We start from the raw sequence: 20,803 nt of genomic DNA, 5'->3' as shown, positions 1-20,803 counted from the left end.
AATAATCTAGACATCTAGAGAATGGAACCTAAGAATATAGCAGTAAGTAGAATTCCAAAAACTCATAACAATCCGCAGAATTTTACGCACTTGAGTAATTTGAAGTTTTAAAAAATTTCGAAGAAACAAGAATTCGATTATTAACAAAAATCTGAAAAACTTGAAAAAGACAATCCAAAGAATGTTTAGAAGATATGAATTTGTGCAATACATGCAAAGAATGGAAGAAGTGGATTAAATTAAGAATTTATCTACGACTATCAAATAACTTCACAAAACAGCTCTCTAATTCTAGCTCTAATTGCACCTAATTGTTCTTCCAAGCACTTTGGTTGCACTATTTTGGCAACGAAAAGTTTAGAAACAAAGGTGGGAGCTAAAAGAACACAACGTTTCTTTATATCTGACAACCCCTAGCAACACAGTTCCGTATAAAAAAGCGTTTAGTGTAGACGAAAACCCTACATCATTTAAATCATTTTTAAGTAATTTCTGTTTACACGATCGATGAATGGGGTGAAATAGCGTTTAATGAACCAATAACTAGCATAAGAAGACGTTATACTACCTAATTTGGTAATTTTTTATAATTTCCTGAACTTCAGGAAGTTTACGCGAAACCTGCTGATTTATTATTTAATACGCTAAAAAGTAAAACTGAACACCGTCAATATTTCTATTAAATATGGAACGGTAGCTCTAAATGTGGATTTAATTTTTCGAATTTTATTGAAATATGTAAAATGGAAATTTTTGCGATTTTAAGAATTAGATCAGTTTAAACATTTCATATCATGTGAAATGTACAAGGGGTAAAAAATTAGGGGGTGACTTTTCCAATAAATTATATTGGGTTTGGTATTTATCTATTTATTATCCCTCTCTTGTTCTGGGCCCTGAATAGGCTTGCGTCCAATTACAAAATGACACACATAATACTTTTTAGAGGTGCCTCTGCAGAAGGTTTTAAGTGTTCTATACTACTCTGATATTTACCTCACGAATTAGGAAAACTGCAGGAAAACCTAATTCGGAGTATAGCCGACAGAATGCTCGAAAAACTGGTCTAAGGTAATTTCCATCTGCCACAGATGAAAAATTCACCTCAACCCGATCTCCGGATTTGTAGTCCAACGCTCTACCACTGAACCATAAAGCCGGTTTAGGAAGTCCGGGAGTGTTTGGTACTGGAATAAGATCATCCTTTCTGCGTATTTTCAATTGAATAGCACTTTTTTTCTCTCAATTAGTTTCGGAAACCTAGAGGGCGAGATGTCTAGAATAGGGCTCATATTCTGTCATTTTAATTAGAGATATTTAGTTACAAATGTACACTCGGCGTGTTGTCACAAAAAATGGCAAATTTGGCATATTTGAAAATGAAGTGGGAATGATTTATCACACTAGCTTTTATTAGATTCATAGATTCGCCATTTTGTAGGTACTAGGGTACTACTTAATTAGGTAAGAACAGGGAGGGGCTAGTATGGGAAAGTTTTGAGGGCATTCGGTCCAAAAGTTCCAAGGGTTCCATGTTAAGTCAGCGAAAGTTCACATTTTTTGGGACATCGTTTTGAAACCCCAATTTCTCGCGAAAATCTTACAATTAAAATGAAGAACGAAAACCATCGGAAGCAAAAGAAAAATTTCCTTTGGCAAAAGATTAAACGGGTTGTTTTACTTACTTAGTTTCGCTGTATCTTAGTGTTAATCAAGACAATTTAAAACCCTTGTGCTTTATTATTTATGTGAAAAGGGTTTAAATTTTGAAAAATGTTTAAAATTGAGAATTTGTCAGGTACGAGGACTATATAATTGAAGTGTGTGTTTTCTTGAACGTCTGGGTAATCAAAAAGTATTGACACTAATCACAAGCTTAAACTTAAACTACACCCCGTTTGAAAAACGCTCAAATCGACAAAACAATTCAAGAGATTTCAAGAAAAATAATTACTCACAGTTCAGGTAAATAATATCGAAATTATCTGATCTGGACAATGGCAACGAGATAAATGACAGAACAAATACTTCACACATAGCAGACAGCTTTTAAAACATTTGTTTGTCACATAACTTTAATAACCCAATAACTTATTTTTTTTATTTTTTTTTTATTTTAGAGCAACATTGACATACGCTTTTACAATCGTCAAGAACTTGCGCCTCAGTACTTAATTCCATAAATTCACCACATTTGGGGTTTTCCTCTTAACCTTAATGTTAAAACAAATCCTCATTACTCTTTTGCGCCTTAACTATGATAGTTGTAGATGACTACAATGCTTCATCATTTGCCTCAGCTAGTCTTCTACTTCATACGCCTCAGCTTTTCCACACAATTACATTCGAATTTTCTTACTTCGATAAGCTTAACAATGAAATTCGGTTGTAGTAAGTTTGAGCTTGTTAAATCATGCCAAAAATAACCGTAACGTGATATGATATGGGCGGTGCATTATTTGTAACATGTTTGTTTAACTTTCCAAAATAATCAAGCAAGTGGAAACTTTAGTTTCTAGCCATATGTTCCATCTGTGTAGATCGGTTTCACAGAAAGTCACAAACTCTAGAAAGCTCAAAGTAATTCAGTAACATTTGGCCCAGAAGGAGATAGGCTGAACCCAAATGAAGTTTTTCAGGTGCGTGTATAAATGTATCCTTAGAACGATTCTGAATCTAAACGTGCGGTTAAATATAAATGAATAATTCAAATATTACGACTAGATTTGCATATTGAAATTGTGGTATAAGGCGTCTGTTTAAGGAAAATGTACGGTTTCCTTGCGATTTTCCTTAGCGTTTTTTATTACTCTCAAATCTATATAAACTAGGATGAAGCTGGCCTCGCCTTTGTGACAATTTATGTTACACGGTGATAGTTTTATGACGACTCCGGAGAATTAGATATACCTCTTTCGCATTTTCAGCGACTCTAAGTGAATTTAGTACAGAAATTAGCAATCAACTCCTAAAGCGCTGGGTATATATCGAAACAAATCATGGAAAATTGAATTCCACCTGCACTCCGGTGCATCGTCTTTCCATTAGCGGAAGTTTATCTCCAGTTCGACGTGATGAATAATTAATTTACTGCGAAAGCATACATTCTTAAATCCACTTACATTTCTGACTTAAATTTGAGATTCGTAAACAAGAGCTGGAATTTAGATTCAATGAATTTTCATACTCGAAAAACGCATTAAAACGTGTTATAAATAAATACCGCCTACTTAAGAAAACGACGTAAAAACTGTTACCTAAAGGAATGCCGGAATGGAAAATTCAAGATGTATTAAAAATATCTTACAATCGACGCAATTCTCGCGTTTCCTTTCACAACTCGCCAGAAAGTTTATGCTACAGTTGATGTGAATTGAAGTATGTCGCGTACCTTATTGATTTATGAAGATTTTTAGGACTTATATGATCCCACTCTCCTGAAAGTTATTTATTTTGGTTCGACACCAAATTTAACATTTTGTACAACACAACACGCTTCGCTTGAAAAACTGCGAAACAAGAAACCTATTAAGTAATCAATACTGAAACGATGTTTTTGAAAACTTTTTATGAAAACCGTTATTTTGTGTAAATGAAAAATCGAGTAAAGACCATTTGTTTTATATTCGTTTAAGCATTTCGTATAAGCTTTAGTTCTCTGAGATTTCCAATGTTAATCAACTGCCTAATGCGCTTTGCCACAGAGCCAAAAATATCTTTCACAAGCAAAGGACATTTTACACTCTAACTAACCTCTCTTTGAAATTGACTGATGGACTGTTGAACTATGCTGAAAATTTGTTATGGAATTGGAGACTTCCGAGCCTTTTCAATATTTTCATGTTGCGTGTCATTTCGCAAATATGGTAATCTCTAGTTCCGTCTTTCATCGTTTCAAATTGTACAATATCAACTAACAATGACGAAATTTGTTTCATTTTTTATTAGATTATTCGGAGAAATATCCATTTTGTGATTATACAGTGCGTAAATTTTTACACTGGACCATTCTTAAATATCTCAATGTATTGATATGCCTAACAATTATGCAACTCACCTTACTCACAAATTTGACAAGAGTGGAAACAATTAAGAAGCTTATAGTACTTATTTTAGATACGTATTCGGCCGATTTGTTTTGCAGATAACTGAGAAACGGTCTTTAAGGTGGCTTTTTCAGTAACTAGAGTTTTACTCATTTGCTGTGAATTGTCGCATGTAATATGTACATGTGACAAATTTCTAATTCTCCAGCTAAATACGAACAGTGATGTAAATTGGATTTTCTTCTACAATTAAAACACGGCAAGTTCCTTTTCTGCTCTGTTCATTAACAATTCAGCCATCAACATCGAATTTGTTTAATGCCGCTGTCAATTATGTCAATTGGCGGAATTTGCTTATCGGGATATTTAGCAGCAAATAAATTCTGTGATTATTAAAATTCATCTGCAACATTTCCATTTTTTCTTCTTTTGTATACACTTTATTCAGAATATAATTAATAACGCTGGACGCTAATTTTGTTAAGTAATGGGCTTTTTTGCTTATTTGAGGACGATGTTTCGTCCCAATTAGAATTATCTGTGCAAATGCAGTTGTTAGTTAAAGTTAGTGCAAAGTTTAATGCGGCTTGTCCGTTTACGGAGGAAAGTTGCGTTGATTTTGGAAAAGCAGTTGTAGTGGATCATTTTGGATCGTTATCGTATCAACAAATTTTTGAAGTGTTTCTCGTCTGAACAGTCATAAGTCATAAGAAATAAATGTTATCATTTAATTCAACAAACCTATTCGAGTGGTTGGATTCAGTGCAGTAGTCCTGAAGCTGCCAACGAGTCATCGAGTGTTTTTTTGTTAGTACATGTGCCTGATTATCGCAACCGTTGTTTTTACCAGGTTATAGGTTAATAAAAACTGTAAGTAATTTTAAGTTTTTCCTTATTTATTTTGATCGAACACCTGCGTGTGGGGTAAGAACGGGTATGTGCCCCTTTTTATTTCAGGTTTTTCTTGAGATTTTCTTCCAAGTAGTTCGAAATAAATTTTTTTGATTCTCATTATCAATCAAATAATTGTGTGTTTATTTCAATCCATTGTACGACCCATATAGAATTTTCATGTTTACATTTTCTATTTGTGGCAAAGATGTACTCACTTTTAAACGCTCTGAGTTGTTTAAACCGTGCAAAACATAGCTTTTTGCTGAGTGTGAATGTGAAATATGCCAAAGATTTTTAATATCTTCAATCCTAGTTCGTGATTTATGCTAATCTTTAATGAAGTTAGGTAGACAATGCAGTGAAATTCGTTTGCTTTGCAGAAAACGGTTTTGTTTCCTCTAACTAAAGCATATAAGCAGCACTACAACACTCTTCATTAACTCTGCACGATAAGAAACGTAGACTCTCACGTATATCTCAATTATAGGAGCGCGCAAAAGGATTAATTGCTTATAACTGTAGAATAACCTGTACTAAATAAAATTGTACAAACCAAATATGTGTATGCTGCATCCTTACTAGCGTTGGAAATCGATTCGGTTGGAGCCAACATCAATTAGTGGTCATGTAGAAATGATCTGTAACAAAAGAGTGCGAGTTAATGTACCTATTCAGAAGCAGCATATTTTATTAGGGCTATTTCGCTTTAAATGCAGTAAAAGTAAATTTTGAACGCTAATGCAACGTGAAAACTTTGCTGCAATAAAGTATCGTGAAGGAAGGCTAACTTCAGGATGGTATAATGAAGTAACATTAATTGCAGATATCGATTGCAGACTGTCGGGTCGGCACCAATTATGCCACAGTATGAGACAGATGTGGTAGATGTTACAAATGCGTATGGCTTGCCTATGCGTTGCCCTTTAAACGTAAGAGAAGCATTTATTTAATACAAATTCGAATTCAAATGAAGATAATGACTATCTACAGGTTAAAAAAACTAGCATCAAGTTTTTATAAGTTAATTAAAGCTTGTATAACAAATTTATACGGTAGTCCATCAATACAAATAAATTTCATTAAATTTAGATATTTCCTATGCTCGGTGTGAAATAAAATGATTGATGTAAGTGCGTAGTTTGTTACTCGATTACATTGTTACACTCAATTACAGCCTAAATTATAAATGAGAACCTGACGATTATTAGATAGGTTCCTGTAAAAGCGCCGCAACAAAAAACGAAGTCAAGTTGGTGGAAGTGCCCTCTCGTGATTGTATTACGCGGGAGAAATGGCCGTTGGTAAAAGGAGTGGGCGTTAATAAAAGATGCGGTTTTAAAATAACGGAAAATGAAAGCTTCTATAGTATTCAGAATTTAATTTTCCACTTTGGAGGTTCCATTTAGTTGGGCGGCGGTGTTTTTATTTTAATGCCAGGGAAGTTCAAAAACGTGCTCAATACGAGACACGGCGGATTTCGTACTATCTTTCATTTAAATGCGCAAATGCTATTATTGATGTAGATAAGTCTGCAATTTTCATGCAAGTAGGGATTGCGACCTTTTTCCGTTTACAATTCGTGCAATATGAGGGTGCCAAATGTAGCTCGAGAAAGTCGTAAATAAATATGGACCGTGCCATTATTCCAGCCACGCTATTTGTAATTTCTTTTCAGGGTATTTACGGTTATATTTCAGGATTCTGAATAGCCGTGTCGTTTCAGAGACCTTCGTGTTGGGTGAGTAGCTCGGCAACGACTAGATGTCGCCGCTTGTTTACTTTGGTCATCGCTCGATACCTTCCTGACGTCAACAAACTGATAACAATTCCGTTGTCATTGTCTTTCCTCGCATGTAATGTATAGTTTTCGGAACTACCCTCTTGTGTATGCATCAGATAGGACGTAAAATATTCATAATTGCCACACTACTAACTTCCTACTCCGGATTTTTAATGAGTATATTTTAATTTGGAGATGTAATTAAGATTACGTGTAATACATTTGGGGATATGAAAATTTACTGCCGAAATTTAACAAGTATATTACGTCCTTTTTTAACAATTTAAATTAAAGTTACCTTTGGTACCGAAACATAAACTCCTGGAACGTAAAGTTAATTTGGAACCCTACAATTGTATCTCTCGTCTGCTTACTTTATACACAATAATATACCCTAATAAAGACTAATACAGAACAAACAACATTGAGAAACTAGCAATTCCACGTTAGTTTCTCATTTTATGTACCATTCTGCTTCTAATCACATTAACTGGGAGGGTGAGCAGTTAAAAATGACACAAAATCGAATAGGAATTGTATCAATTGTCGATGCGTTTCTTATTTTCGAAACATTATCGTCGTTTGCTTTTCACCTCGAGCGGGCAATAAAAACAGTAGCACACTCGGAAACTTTGCACATAGAAAGTACCGACCTGAATCCTCAGTCATATTGCAGATATCGAAATTAGAAATTACGACAACTAGCTCGCCCGCAGATCAATTTTGTCATAAAGGAGAGAATTAAGCTGCATCATACCGTATTATATTTTATATCTTGGGATTAATCGTAAATTGGTTGCACTATACGCTTTCGTTGATATCAATTTAATAGTTGCTCGCACATAAAATTTCATTACCACTTATGTGCGGTATCATAAATGCGTTTACAGTGCAATGCAACCTGCAATTAAATACAATGTTTCTGCCGATACAAGAAGCACATTTTATTGTAAAGTCGCAGCGCATCGATTTCACTAAAGGCACTTTATTTTGAAAAATGAGTACGAGCGATGCCCTTTTGTTGCCTACCGTATTAACATAATAAAGTCGGTGTTTTATTAATAAGCTGGGCATGTAATCGTGGGGCTCTCTATTTTTAGAGTCTCCGAAAATTAATATTTCAAAAGAGCAAGACGAAACCTGATGAAATTAAAATTAAAATTAGACCCTGCATTATTTACTACGCTTCCTAGCGCCTCGTTTAAAATTTATACATGTCACTTTCAAAGCAACAGCTTCGACATTTAATAATATACTTGATGTTTCAGTATAATCTAGAAATAATATGACATAATGACATGGCGTCCCTACGAAGTTTCATCGTCGCACAGGTTTTCCTATGAATAATAATAACAACCGTAATTTTTCACGTAAATAGACGAAGGTACGTAGAACAGCAAATCAATACGATTACTTATAATACCTACAGTACTTTGCGCTCCTAAAACAGGTTGGTTCAATTTTATTTTATAAATAAGCAAGCTATCCTCCCTCTGATTAATTGTTGTAGGTAACTTTGACAGTTGCCATTTAATAGTAAATGAGCGTATCGCTAGGTATATCTATCGTATTAAAAAGTGTAATGAAAACGGATTGTGCGTTTAATAATCCTTATACTTTGATAGGGTGCTGCTGTCTCCACGCTTCTAGACGAGGTTTACTTTTCACATACCCAGCACGTGGACTTTTTTGATAGGCAATTTTAATTTCATAATCAGTAGCTTCACTTTTATCCCAGTGATAATTAAGCAGTAAATTACCTACAACTGAATACCACCATACCTTTGTTCTTATTAGAGGCATCAAAAAATGTCCAAAACTGGTTCATCAGTATAGGTTAGGGTATTCTGTACGTACAGCTACACTGCTGCATGCAGCTACCCGCCCTCTAGTCCACCCCTCCTCAACATTTTAAATTTGAATGAAACGGTTTTGGTCTCCTTCGATTATCTCAAGTGTAGCACATAATTAAAATGCCAGCTCTCCTGTGAGTTTTGAACTTTTTTCAAAATGAGGAGGAAAGTCACAAAGATTGAAAGAAAATTGAACTAAATCAAGTAGGAACTGAAATATTAGTACATTTTCTACATTTAAGGTATCTGGGGGAGGACACTGCTTCTGAACTCGACTCGACATAATTTATTTAACACTGTTAGTAAGGTTGGAACACCCGACTTGCGGTTATGTATGTCATTTATGGTATCGATGAAAATTAGAAGCTTTCCAAAGCTTCGCAAGTGATAGATTGTAATTTAAAATTGTTAGATGGGGATGGTGAGAGGACGGTGGTTGGAATCTCAGTTAGCTACATAGTCAGTGTGTCTTTTACGGTAACGATAAAAATTAGGAGCTTTGCAAAGCTTCGCAAAATTTTTAGATGGGGATGGTGAGAGGACGGTGGTTCCACATTCTCGAAACAGACTGGAAGTGTCACCCTGTGCTGCATCTAGATTTCCTTATTCCTTAATGATGCTATGCTATGATTGAAAGAAAAGTTACCAGGGCGTTGCATTGTTTATAGAATCTCAAAATCTACCCCCAAAAAATTTACTTCCACCCGCTTCCATTGAATGTCGGATTACCACTGATGGCCTTCACTTTTCGGAAAAAATAAGAAAAGGCATTTGAACTTAGGCTTGAGTGTTTTGTGATTTCTACGAATAAAATAACTTTTGCAAAAATTTGACAACGGTAGTGTTAATATTTTCATTGACCTAATGACCGTTATTTGTAATATCGTGTTTGATTGCCTGATCTGTCAGTAACTCCATGTGTCCAGCTTATGGGGCATACTCATGATATAATGAAAACATGGGGCATGATGCAGTAGATTTTAAACAATTTCTTTACGTAGGTATGTAGCGGTATACTTAAAAGTGTGCGTAGTCGCCGATTTTGTATTGAAGTGTCGTAAAAGCTATAAATTTTCTCATAAAACAAATGTCAATATCGCAGTCGCCCAAATTTAATTGGAAAATAGCAAATGGGCGAATAGAAACTAAATTTTATGTTCTCGATTTACAGAAGCGTCAATAGTGGACGATCTAAACGAGACCTCTGTATATTGCGATTAGCTCTAGAACAGAGTATCTAGTGTCACTGTTTGAGATATTTTTCGGTTACTCAACTTGTGGATTGCTTATTTTAATTTACACAAATTTTCTAGCAAATTCTCCTACGAAACTATAAAAGTTAGAACTGAAAACCGTATAATCGAGGTACACGAACAGATTTGTCAGCCGCGTAGTCGTACCTGATAGTGTATTGCGAAAGTTTAAGTTTTTTTTAACAGATTTCAAGTGAAAACAGTGAAGTTCGACAAAGTTTATTTGTGGGTGTATTTTAAATCCGTTACGAGTCACCATGAGTTAACGCATTGGATTTAAGAAACAAGTAAACTTCTTCGTGTAAGAACCGGGGATATTGCGAAACGTTACCGTATTAATACGTAAGCGAACATTTTCGTTTCGGTGCATTATTGGATTAAAGTTCTTGCATAGTTGCATTTAAATAACTTATTACCACGAAAGTTTTAGGGTCCAAGGTGCAAAACATTTCGTTGCGCTATTATTGGAGTAACAAGTTACGTTAAAAAAATTATTATTTAAAGTTGTGCATCTAATTTGTTTGACATTTCCATATTGTGGAACATGGCTAATTTTTTCCATAAATAATTTAAATTGGAACTAGTAAATTGAAATTCAAACTTTTACATAGCGCGGAAGAAACGTTACCAGAATTAGAGCAACCAAACACGAAGAACTAGGTTTTAGCATACATAGGCCAGAGTTTGACAAAGCTATAAAGAAGTAGGGAAAGCAACAGGAGCAGATACAGTATTATCAGAATTAACTAAACATTCAGGAACAAAAGTGCAGAATATGCTCTTTAAACAAACAAATAGTATATACAAGACAGGGCAGATTCCGGCCGATTTTCAGAAAAAAGAGGCTGATTATAATCTCGAAGTTAAAGCAACCGCAAAAAAATGCAAACATTTCAGGACAACTAGAAATAGTGCCACGTGAGAAGTTATATTAACGATTAAGACAAGGTTAAGAGTAGGAAAAACAACTCATATGGCTTTCGTAGATTTAAAAAAGGCATTCGATAGGTTCATCGGAGCGCTTTATTTAAGATAATGAAAGAGGCAGGAATAATATACAGTGATATTCATTAAGGAGTAGACATAGAGATTTGCGTATATTGTTTTTCCCTATATCTACTTTTAAATGACAAAATCTCTTCTGAAGGGCGCCTAATTTTATGCAACTACGCACGCATGCTGCTCTACCATTCTGGATTTTGCAGATGCATTGCCTTAGCGCATTCCAAACGCCTAATTCAAACGATGTGATAAATTTGATCCTCTAAAATTCCACTGTTTCAGCAAAAGTTTAAAAGCACGGAATTCATAGATTGGTTGGTTGGCAGGTTGGAAGATATTTTGTCATTTAAAAGTAGACATAGGGAAAAAATTACACGCATCTTCCTATGTCTACTTCTTAATGAATATCACGTATAAGGATAGGAGGGTAATTTACAACCTCTACAAGGAACAGAGAGCGGAGGCCAAGGTGCAGAAGGGAGTTAGACAGGACAAGGCTGCGTTTTGTAGTCGGCATCTAAATTTAGTACACGAATGGAAAAATTCAGAAAAAGGAAGGACACTTTTCAATACATTCCAAACATGGTAGGTTTCTCTGCATGAGTCTTCTTGTGATATCTTTTTGGCTTGCTGAGCATTTTTAATAATGGATAAAATGCAATTTGAAAGTCTGCTTCCAATTGTTTGTCTAATTTACATTATACTCGTATTACATCAAAGTGGTCCTGTTATTAGTAAGTAAAAGAAATATTAATATTGTAGTATAAACAAGTCTGTATCTTTCAAGTTTAATAAATTTTAATAAAGATGTTCTATTACTTTGAAGTCACGTTATTGTGAACTTTATGTCCATACTATGTTTTTTTTGTTAGTAATAATAGTAATAGGTAATGCGTAGTGCTGCAAAGTTTTCTCACATACACGACAATATAGGTCTATCTTATGTCAAAAATTTTGAAATATATGCACGACGCACGTTGTAATTATGGCAAAAATGTCTGTACCTATAACCTAATTTTTAATTGGAATCCTAAATGATATTTCCGTTGAGCGGATAGTTGCCTAGAAATGAATGCACGCAACAAAGTGTCTGCGAAATTCACATACTGGAAACAGGAATGTTGAATAAATAAGCAACAGTAACTGTTTTGTGCATATTTATACCCTCACTACCGGTGGAGATTATTTAGAGAGCTGCAGTAAATATATATATTCACATCGTAACTGAGATTAGCTTCATATACCGCGAGTATTAAGGTAGCATGAATGTTATCTACGTTATTACAGGTATGAGGAGAGAGTAACAAAAACCCTCTACTGCACATTTCCATCGAATATCTTTCACAATTTTCCGTAGATATTAATTAGCGGCAACTAATACGATTCCTTTGTCGTCAATAGACAGGGGTGGTGTTCGGATGAAGAATTACCTCTGTCCGATGCAGGAAAATATAAAGAGAATTTGGCGTGGAGTTCTTGTTGGGATGGGGTCGACAATTACCGCGTTACCACCGACCCATTAATTAGATCAAAGAACTCTCAGACTGGATTGTTCCGCTTCCGATATTTAATCTTTATAATTTCGTTTCAATGCTCCGTTGCATCCGGCTAGATGGAATGGAATAGAAGAGAGAAAATGAACCGTTATTTATAACAGATTTTGTCAACCTTCCATTCTCTCCCTCAACTTTGAATCTGTAATTGAGTTATTTTCATAATTAAATAGATCGGAACTGAACGCTGCTTTTATTCAGGTCAAACCAATTTACTAGTTTTACATAAAGTGTAGTCTACTGAGCTAATTAGTCTTACTTATTTTTCCTGATGCAATATTATACTACTACTCAGTGTGACCAAAGAAAATCGGTTGCCACAGTGAAGTACTGAATCTGGCAATTAGCCTGGTGAATGATGGCTTATTTATTATGTTTATAACCTCGAGTGAGAAAAATTAGGTTACCATTTTCAATTTTAGTTATAACTTTGCAGGGGAAGCTGGTGCATCTACTGTATTTGTTTCTGTGTTGAAGATATGAATAACATTACGTTACAACCTTTTTGTTTGAAAAAGTATATAAGAATTATTATCCTAATGACAGCTGCTACAAAGGCTTCATTAAATTAATGAATTAAAGGAATACAATGCCAATACTTATATCGACAGCAGTTCATTCCTTTTATATTGATCACATTGTTAATTGATAAGTAATTAAATTATTAATCGACACATTTCCAATGTAAAATTTGGGTATGCACAATATAACTACCATCATTATTACTCGTATTTGTTCATGTGTTTTGAATCCTCTAGGATTTAGTATCTCCATTGGAGATATCACGATCACATTTTTTACTTGTTAATATTAAAGTTTCAAGAGTAACTGGATCCTGTACATTTATTTAAATTCGATTATTCACTGGATCATTAGTCTCCAGAACGGGTCCCAGCGTTGTGCTCCATTAGCTAGAGCGACGAAAATTTACTACCATCCTCCTGGTGATCTGATATTTAATTGTCAAAAAACTGATATGATTTAAATAAAACAAAAGAAAGAAATTCAGTGTAGGAGGAAGGATAAAGACGTCTAAGGATTATAAATCATACTTCAACCTCCAGTTCAAATTACAAAAAAGCTTTGACAGCATTCAGTGATAATGATTGATGATTTTCCAACATTAATGTTTGCGAGCGAACGGTGTTAGTAGATTAAATTATAAATTTGGGATAATTTAATATTTGCAACACGTTAAATGCGTAGAGTTAAGAGGTCCCTACAATGCGAAACTTTTCCATTTACTGTTTTTCAGAGGGAAAGTTTTAGAAGGATCCCTCGTCACCTGAACAAGAACAATTTGAATGGGGAATTATGTGGAGTGGAAGCAATAAAAGGGTAGTTAAAACTCGATTAGAAAGTATTCAATGAATGTTCAATGTCCAAAATGCATTAGCTAAATGTACGCCGGGCTTACCGCTAATAAAATCTCAGTTTCCGCTAAATTAAATACAGGAAATGTGCAATATACACAGCACATTAACTTCGGGGAGCTGATGGTGACAAGCACAGATCGACAAATGAATTTACAAGTTTACAACGGCACTCGGTGCGCGATCTGAATATCAGTCGCACAACACACCATCGATATCTGATTAAAAGTTCTAGCTTCAGCAAAACGAGAACGAAGGGGAACGTTAACTGGGGTCAAAAGATAGACAACGCTGAACATGTCGTCGCACTGCTGTTCTCCGACTTGAGTGACACGTATTATCATACATCTCCACTTCCATTTTCTCGGGGCAATATGTGGTGGTATTTTCGCTCTCGGGTTTTCGCAAAAGCATAACTACGCCAATATGAGTAAAAATGTATGAGAGATATCAGCAAATGGCATACAGGAATACAATGGGGTACGGAAGCCATCCACGACACAACAAGACAAGTCGCTCAGATATCCGTTATGCATAAATTTTTTTGGGGATACGCTCGAAAACTCAATGGTATGTGCACTTGTATCTTTCATTTACAGTTTGTTTCACACAATATTTATTAAGATAAAGGCATTTAAAAAATCGCAACAGTTCTTTGTCTCTCAGGTACCACTAAACTTTTTCCACGTCCCATTGGCCAGCTTCCTGCTCCCTATAATTATATTAGAACTAGAAATTGAGCACGCTGTGAGTTGTTAGCAACACTAATTTAAAACGCGCAGTGGTCATCAAATACATTAACAACTTCAGCACGATGCAACAACTAGAAGCTTATTCGGCTTTTGTACTGAAGTGCAGTATGAAACTTACGTAACTAATTCTGCATCTACAACATGCATATTGCAAACTCTGATATTTAGCGCTACCACTAAACCCATTTTGCCTTCTACGGACTCCCAATTATACAACTTATCCATTAGAGCTTGAACGTTCAATATTATATTCGTAGCAGCCGATAGGATGAAAAATATACGCTTTATGTTCACCTTATGTTTCATTTTTCTCTTTTGCAGAAATCACTTTTAATCTGCACTGAGTTTTTTTTCGGCCTAAAATACCTAACTACGGACCTCATTTACTCGTTGACATATTGAACTTATTCCTGTAGCAGGTGTTTTGAAAACTAGAAGAAATAGAAAGACTAATGGACAAAATGGAGAAATTAGACCAGAATGACTTAGAGAGGTAGGAGGAAATTAAGGAAATGAAAGATGCATTGAAAGTGGCTTTACTGGATTGTGGAATTACTAGATTAGAAATGCAGAGCGAAACCGACCAGAAATGATGAAAGAGGAACAATGAAAAAAGAAATGATCCTAGTGCGATTGGAATGGAAAAAAATTACGTACTTTGAAACGTTTGCGAAGAACAATACTAGAGTCAATGAAATAGAAATTTTCCGAGAGGAGAAGAGATTGGATATGGGGACAGAGAAAAATTGGTAAGAGGCGAAAGAAACAAGGGGAAGACATGTCAACAGACCAATTTAAAGAAACAAGGGCGAAATATGTACTGCTGTTAGTTATGATTAGTCACTCCATAGAGCATTTCTTATTCTAGGGGTTCGTGGTAAGCTCGGTAAAATCAAATTTACCTAATATCGTAGTTTTAATCTCCATCGACTTTGGCAGGGTTTACGGAAGGGAGGGTGGATCAATAAGACTTTTTAGTATGAACAGATAAAAAAGGAATTAAAGATTATTAGGGAATATTGAAAAATCTGACTGCACTACAATGTAGATTCAATTAATAACAAGAAAAAGGATGTTGCATAGTGACGGCAAAAATTACGACGAAGAAGATGGATCTAGTAGAAGTGTTTCTAGAGTATAAAGGAAAATTTATGATGTTTTAGAAATTCAAAAATGATTTGTGATTGTTCGTTGATCAGAAAATCGTTTTGCCGGAAATCTGAGTGCATTTCATTGTAAACCGAAGTTGAAAAAATGTTATTTACAAGATCTTCCCCATAAAATTGTAATTGAGTTTATTTGAACGGCGACATGTTTCAGCTAAAAGCCATCATCAGGCTCTAAAAGATGTAGCACAACAAATTTGAGCTTAACCTAACATAAGGCGATAAAACTTACATGAACAACGGTAGAGAAAAACGGTTAAACCGGAACAATTTAAACATCACAATTCCCCAAAAGTGACAGTTCCAAGAATGTTAAATTTCTACACTATTGTTGCAAAACGGTAAAACTTGATTGCCTTGAAATTAAAGAAATACTTAAGAGGGTTAATTCGAGCTTTATTAAATCACTTAATGAAATCATCCACTTAAGACAAAGATCTACTTTTTCTTAATTAATTTGTTGCCATCCCGTATATTCAAATCAGCTGTTACTCTAGTGATTTTCTTTTTCTAGTTTAGTTCTTTTCAGTTTAACCAATTTCACTTGTCAAAAATTTTATTTGTCAAAACTTTTGCTTGTCATTTACTTAATTGAGTTTTGTATAATTGTTCCGTTTTTTCTGAAGCCATCACCTAGTGGTGATGTCCAGTTTGCATTGATTCCTTTTGTACTTTTCGGTCTGCTTTCAGGACATTAGATCTCTTATTTGCGTCGTCCTCTTCCCCCTTTTGAGGAATTAAATTGTTCCGGTTTAACCGATTTTCTCTACCGTTGTTCATGTAAGTTTCGTCGCCTTAGGTTAAGCTCAAATTTGTTATGCTACATTTTTTAGGACCTTATGATGGCTTTTAGCCCAAACATGTCGTCGTTCAAATAAACTTAATTACAATTTTATAGGGTAGGTCTTGTAAATTAAAAAAAAATTTTCAATTTCGGTTAACGCTTCACCCCATTTCGAGTTATCAATAGGAGAATGGATACCAACCGAGACATTACATTGTAATTCAAATTTTAAAAAACAATGTGTCGTTGGTGGAGGCAAAGTTGTCGAGAGTTCAGGCAATAGTTTTCACTTGTGACGTTCGTCAGATATATCGACAAATTCCCGTTCATCCTGAGCATCGAAATTATCCACCTATTATTATTCCTATCTAAACCTCTCGCCCGGAAAGATTGCCGGTCAGAGAACACTTGATCCCGGTCTACAATCTATGTTTTTCTAAACATGTGAGCGACTTCCGGGAGAGTATCGTGTCAATGTTGAACAAAAAGATTTTTCCTTTAACATTGGCACGATCCTATTCCGGAAGTCGCTCGGATCTTAAGAAAAACATAGATTGTAAATCGACACACGGTGTGCTGTGACCGGCAATCTTTCCTGGCAAGAGTTATACATATTATATACCAACTAAATAACGGGCGATCAAAAATGAATGACTGTTTGGAAGTTCAGGTTAAGTACGATTTCCTATGTAAACGGAAAATTCCAAAGGTGACTCGACAGCAACTCATTTTTGATTGCATAGTACTTACATATGGAGATTCGCTTGCACCATTCGCGGGATTATTAAACGCACACTAGTTAATTTGTGCGCTTTCCAATCACAATAATTTTTCGTTTATTTGCTTTGTTTGATTTGTTCTATAGTAACGTAGTTATTGCAACTCTTAGGTAGTTTCACATTTGTACACTTTTGTATTGCGCAATATTTAAAATTGCCCAAGTTGGTTATTTCAGCGTGTGAACTGCGCTGCAACGTGGAAAACTTTGCTACGGGGGTTCCTTCTGGACTTGAAAAATACCAACGGTTCTTCTCTTCTCCTTGTAAAAACACTAGCTTAACAATGACAACTACTAACTAAAAAATCCTAACAGGTGAAACTAATTTACTCAAGGGGTGGCCATCCTCTACAGTTTGAAAATTGCAACAACAGGTAATCGTTTTTAATCCAGCGTGGGCTGGGACTTATTTAAATAAACACAAAAATTTATCCTACTCTTTGGTAATCGTTCATTGGACTTTAATAAACAATCAAATCAAAAATTTTTTTACTATAGCTTAATTACCAAAAAGTGGAATTTTCACAGAATGTTACAAATTTAATTAGACTAACCTTTACAACATTTGTACAGCCGATCTTGTGAACTGCTCTTTCCTCTGGTACAGGGTGGATGTGATGAAACCTGACACTTAGGTCTCTGTGACTTCCTAGGGGTGGCTTGAATTTAACACACGGAAACAAAAATCCACGGTGCCTATCCTTCCTCGGAACGAAAGCAAAGTTTAGTGTTTGAACGGAAACTTAGTCCAGGAAATCCTTCGCGTGGCGAGTGGGAGACGGCTAGTTGCCAAAGTTTCTACACAGCACAGTGTATTTAATTTTTATTTTATTAGTTTATTAGCTTTGACCGCCTGCGGGAGATGAATTTTTGAGTTAGCGGTACGGCAGAACACAAACTTTTATGATCACTATCCGACGGTAAACCGCGATGGTTCAAAGTATTATTTCACCAGCTCTTCTTGGGGCAAATATCTCTCCGAAACGCAGCGCTCCTTCGACAAATGACCTTACGGCACTAGTAGGAAATTCCACCTGGGGCGGATCCCGAAATTCTGCGCCTTGAGGACTAGGGCAGCACTTTGAATTATATATCCTCGAGAAAACACAACGTATCCTAACGCGATTCACTGCATCCAAAGTAAACTGGGATGAAGCTCAAGGGTTCGCCAAAATATCACCTGATTGGAACCTGGTCTTCTTCGCAAAAAAATCAACACGAAAAGAAAATAACACTTCGGAACGGGTGCAAAAAGCACGCAACTGGGAGCAACCGAAATAAGCCGGTGGCTCAAACCGCCAAGTGTACCAAAACTTTCGCTCAAGGTACGTGTTGACCGCTTGAAGTACTAACCGCGAGTCTTCTCTAAAACGCGATCACTCAAAGTACGTGTTGACCCCTCGACGTACTAGCCGCGAGTCTCTCAAAAACGCGATCACTCAAAGTACGTGTTGACCCCTCGACGTACCACCGCGAGTCTTTTCTAAAAACGATCCCCTTCTTCAGAATTGAAATGAAAAAACCACACCCAAATTACCATAAAACAAAAATGGCTCCCGCTAGAAATTCTCCCATTGGTTCAGATAAATAAGACTTAACCCACTCTAACTTCGTCATTAACCTCAAAGAACTGCTGACCCAACTGATCTCACGGTTTTCTGCTGATGACGTGGAAAGGCCTTATCTGTTGACGGCTCGATGCTACATCCGCTCCTTTTCTCGGTCCAGACGGCGCCAACGTTGATAAACTAACGACAAACAAACTCGCATTACTCATGATGACGTCAATCAGCTTTGCACTCTTCCCACGACGAAATTAAATCTGAGCGAAATTAAATCTATCGGACCATAGTCTTGAGCGAACCGAAATGCCCAAACACAAAATTTCTAACCGGAACAAATAATGAAATATACAGGGTGACCTGCACTATCATGACAAGAAATTCGAAATTTTTAATGAAATTTGGCGCGAAATAAAACCACTCGTTACAACTTGCGCCATCTTTTAAGTTGCGTGAAATTTTCTAACTTGCATATATTTCAGAAATTGATACGTGTAACTACCCCGATGCAATAAAATGTCGTTACAACAAAGTGGACCGTTTTGTCGGTTATATAAAGTGGCGCAATTTACGTTTAACCTGGCACGTATACTACTGCATAGCAGACGATATGGCTTCTCGCGTAATAAAATCAAAGCAAAATGAAGCAAAATGGACTTCGGAAAATACATTTCTGTTACTTTTTCTAATAAGTAATCAAAATCCGATATCCGTAAACAAGTATACATTGTGCACAACTCTTGTGCAGATAAAGCGCATTTTTTTAAACCGAAATAGCTTTTGTTTTGACATTACCAATGGCTTGCAGATGTCTCAATCTTCCTTTGTGAGTACCCTCTTCCGACAATCCGTTCTTGAGGTATAAGGGAATATACCCGATCACGATAAGAGGTCGAGGAGGAGAGCTATGGTTGGTAGAAACTAATTCCTTTCGTTGAGACCTTTCATTAGAGTACCATGAAAGATAAAACTACTTCCACTCCTTCCCCCCTTCACCTCCTCGCCGTACTTTGATAAGAGAACAGAAAGAAGGGCAGTAGTTGGTAGAAAACGGTTCCTTTCGTTGAAACCTTTTAATTAGAATACAATGAGAGATAAAATTAATTTTTAACCCCCCTCCCCCCAGACCCCGTCGCTCACTGATCTCGAAAAAGAGTCGCAAGGGAAAGTTATAGTTGGTACAAATCAATTTATTTCGATGAGACCTTTCATTAGAATACAATGAAGGGTAGAACATGTGTTTACCCCCTCCTCTCTTCCTTTTTTTAATTCTTAAAAATGCGCTAAAAATTTTTATAAAATTCTTTTCCTACACTTCCTTTGTTGTTTTTTCCTTTTCAGCAAAAGTAAAGTTATGCATCTCTTCGTCTTCAGAATACATATTAGTATTTACAAATTTGTTTGCGCATATAAACTAAACAGCGACCATTCACACTACTCCCACTATACCAATTCTGCCGCGCCCGGTTAGTCGTGCAATAAAATTGAAGACGTGGAGAAGAAATGTGAACATCCTCGCAACTTAAAAAAATTTCATCCACATTTTGATATTGCGCCACACTAAATGTTGCAAATTATTTGCAATTTTTGCGTTCAATGTGAACACCATGCGCCATTTAGTTGCGCAATATTGAAAAGTTGCGCCACAATAGTGTAAAAGTGTGATACTACAGTTAGAATTTGGTGGGCCGTGATATTGCGTCCCCAAAACCTAATTAGTCTCTTCGTTTCAAACCATCATTTTACTTTATTAACGAACTCCTAGCGAGTTTATAATTTTGCGGTGTCTGTCCGTCTGTCCGTCCGTCCGTCCGTCCGTCCATTAGCACAATAACTCAAACGAATGGACCGATTACAATGAAATTTTGCAGGTGAATTCTTTATCAAATTTGTAGATCGGAGTTCGTGAATTGGCAATGTAGACAAAAAAATAAAGTAGGCCCTTTTGACATCTCCGTTAGTTATGAACCGAATTGCATGAAATTCAATATGCGCATAGCTTTGGCC

General features: G+C 35.8%; 1 protein-coding gene across 2 annotated transcripts in view; it reads right to left on the bottom strand.

Moving 5' to 3' along the window:
- The window catches only part of LOC116169900 (teneurin-a), a 310,461-nt gene that overhangs the window by 249,277 nt on the left and 40,381 nt on the right, over positions 1-20,803 (bottom strand). For both annotated transcript variants that reach the window (XM_031486097.1, XM_031486099.1), the window contains exon 2: positions 5,494-5,578. The gene's annotated coding sequence lies outside the window, so the exon portion shown is untranslated. The remainder of the gene's footprint in view (positions 1-5,493; positions 5,579-20,803) is intronic.

Source organism: Photinus pyralis, unplaced genomic scaffold (assembly GCF_008802855.1).
Source record: "Photinus pyralis isolate 1611_PpyrPB1 unplaced genomic scaffold, Ppyr1.3 Ppyr1.4_LG4, whole genome shotgun sequence".
Taxonomy (NCBI): Eukaryota; Metazoa; Arthropoda; class Insecta; order Coleoptera; family Lampyridae; genus Photinus; species Photinus pyralis.
The sequence above is the reverse complement of the archived record's forward strand: the minus strand, read 5'-3'. Positions and strand labels throughout refer to the sequence as shown.